The sequence below is a fragment of the Capricornis sumatraensis genome, chromosome 13 (assembly GCF_032405125.1).
Source record: "Capricornis sumatraensis isolate serow.1 chromosome 13, serow.2, whole genome shotgun sequence".
Lineage (NCBI taxonomy): Eukaryota > Metazoa > Chordata > Mammalia > Artiodactyla > Bovidae > Capricornis > Capricornis sumatraensis.
In genome coordinates this window covers 18,195,686-18,198,444 of record NC_091081.1, presented here as the reverse complement: position 1 = coordinate 18,198,444, position 2,759 = coordinate 18,195,686, and the positions used below count along the sequence as shown (strand labels likewise).

Genomic DNA, 2,759 nt, shown 5'->3' with positions numbered 1-2,759 from the left:
TTTTTTGTATTTATAGTCTTTGTTCCCTTCAAGCAGTGATTTTTTTAATTAAGATTCTTGATTTCATATAAAAAGAGCCAACCAATTTTAATTAATTTCTCTCCTTAATTTTAAGGAGAGAAGAGATATTAAAATATCCACAGCTATGACCTCGAGGGTACCATCTTTCTTTTCAGGAAGGGAACCAGGAATGTTTTACCTTGAACACTCATCTCTGCTCATTACAAGTTTAATGTAAGGTGAAGTCGCTCAGTCGTGTCCGACTCTTTGCGACCCCGTGGACTGTAACCTACTAGGCTTCTCCGTCCGTGGGATTCTCCAGGCAATAATACTCGAGTGTATTGCCATTTCCTTCTCCAGGGGATCTTCCCGACCCAGGGATCGAACCCGGGTCTCCCGCATTGGAGGCGGACGCTTTAACCTCTGAGCCACCAGGGAAGCCCTTACATTACAAATTTGCTTTAATTCTTTTTCCTTCTCTATAGACCACTGTTCTCTGTTTCCTAGTTTGTATGATGAAACGTGTCCACAAAGAATTCCTAAGCCAATATTCAGAGTTCAATAGTATGGAAGAAGAATTTGCCTTTCATTTAGTTCTAAATCTGCTTTGAGGGGAAGTATTCAATTGCAAATATGATCACAAAGCAGGGCTTTCCAGTGAAATGGTTGCTAGAAACTCCTCATGAAGGAGGGGTAGGCAACTTCAGGGGAGAGGGACTGAGCAGAAAAGCCAGTGGTTACAGCCATCAACATACAATGACTCCAAGGGTAGCAACTCTTTCCCCAGGCATCCTCATCTTTGAACCTCTTAGCCTGCAAAAATTAGGTTGGTAACTTTCCAGTTCAAATTTCAGAGAGAGCTGGACTTCTCTGAAAACCTAATGGTTAGGATTCTGGGCTTTCCCTGTGGTGGCCTGGGTTCAACCCCTAGTTGGAGAAGATTCTGCAAGCAGTGGGAAACAGCCTTTCCCCCTCCGCCCCCCCAGAGGCAGTAGATACCATTTCAAAACATTTGTTTCTGATAGGTGGCCAGGCTATGCATCACCAGTCCCCCTATGATTTGACAACTCTTCTGTCAGAGCCCTGAGGCACAGCACAATATTGCTTAGGTATCAGAGGACTGATCAGAGTCAGATGTTTCCAGAAAGCAAGGCAGACATTCTAAGATTTGGTCTGTCCAGTACCATTACATGGCTTTCTGAGTTACATCAAAGAGAAATATCATAAATATATTCTTCATATAGTGATGCTAGCTGCAATCATTCCAAGGATCATTATCCATTTGGAGATGTTTGTTGAAGGGGAAAATAAAAGTCCATGGACAATTATGTTAGGGATAAGCAACAAGACTAATTCCCTTTTTTGAGATTTATAAAATACATTATCCTCAGAGGAGAACATTTATACCTTTATTTAACTTATTTCCTCACCCTTATTAGCTGATATAGCACAGTTAGATCTCTTATTTTGAAAATTATAGGAACCAATTCTACAAATTATACTCTGTGGGGGAAAAATGCAAATCAATTACATACACACATAAATTAGGAATCACATCATTAGAGCTCTTAAAAATTTAGGGACTGTCAAGCTTTCCTGGTGGTCCAGAGGTTAAGACTCTGCTTCCAATGCAGGGGGCAAGGATTGGATCCCTGCTCAGGGAACTAAGATTCTGCATGCCACACAGTCAAAATGAAACAGAAAAACCATACACACACACACACACACACACACTGCAGAGACTGTTTCCTCTTGCTTTTCCTATCTCTTCTGCCTGAATAACTACTTCAGTCTTCTCTCCCAACAAGCCTGGCTCTGTGTTCAATTGGTATACAAGGTAAAAAATGTACTCCATTTAGTACTTTTTTAAACTTCCCTTCTAAAATGTTATTTCAGATTTATATGAGAGTCTTTTATTTCTGCCTACATATTTCAAGGAAAGAGACTTGGGGGTAGTGATAGAGGTAGGGATGAAATTGTGTATATGTCCAATTATTTACATCACACTTGGGGGGTCAGTACCTATAAATTAAAGGAAAAAGAGGGACAAAAAGAAGGGCTGGTAATTCCCTGTCTAGGGAATTGGAATAAAGTGTGTTCTATATTATGGAAAATTTACTGTAGAACCAGTGTCAGTTAACATTAATAGACCATGTATTATGAAACAAGCCTAGACGTTCTATGTATCTGATTTAACTGCATCCACATAGTAAGTCTTTGATGTAGTATAAATGTGATTTCTACTTCGTAGATTAGGAAACTGAGACACAGAAAGCTTCAGGTAAATGGCTTAAAAACACACAACCTGTGATTTGTAGAGTCAATTTGAACGTACCTGAACATATGGTATTATGAATGCCAACAGACTTTTGTGTTTTTATATTTAAAGTTGAAAAGTAAAAGAAGTAAAATTGTATTATTCAGCTCTGAACTTAATAAATCTATTAGAATGTTTAGCATGAGTCAGCATTTAATTTTATACAAAGAATTTGTATATAGTAATATCCCAAGGCATCTTATTTATAATTATTTTTTCTTCTAACTATAGACAAACCCCAGACAAATCTGCCTTACCAAATCATCTTTAGTTTAATTCAGACTTCTTCACAAGAAGACATACCCTAAGATTTGAGTATCTCAATTATTTGAAAGATTCATGGAAGGTATACTTGTGTTTATTGTCACGTGGGTATAAAGGCTTTATAGTTCATCACATATCTAATTGTGTGTCAATGACAGTGTCACGTGTTAAATAGCAG

General features: G+C 38.2%; 1 non-coding gene across 1 annotated transcript; it reads right to left on the bottom strand.

Moving 5' to 3' along the window:
* Positions 1 to 366: 366 nt before the first annotated feature.
* Positions 367 to 438, bottom strand: TRNAW-CCA (transfer RNA tryptophan (anticodon CCA)). Its single transcript has one exon. It is a non-coding gene; the product is annotated as a tRNA-Trp (tRNA).
* Positions 439 to 2,759: the final 2,321 nt, after the last annotated feature.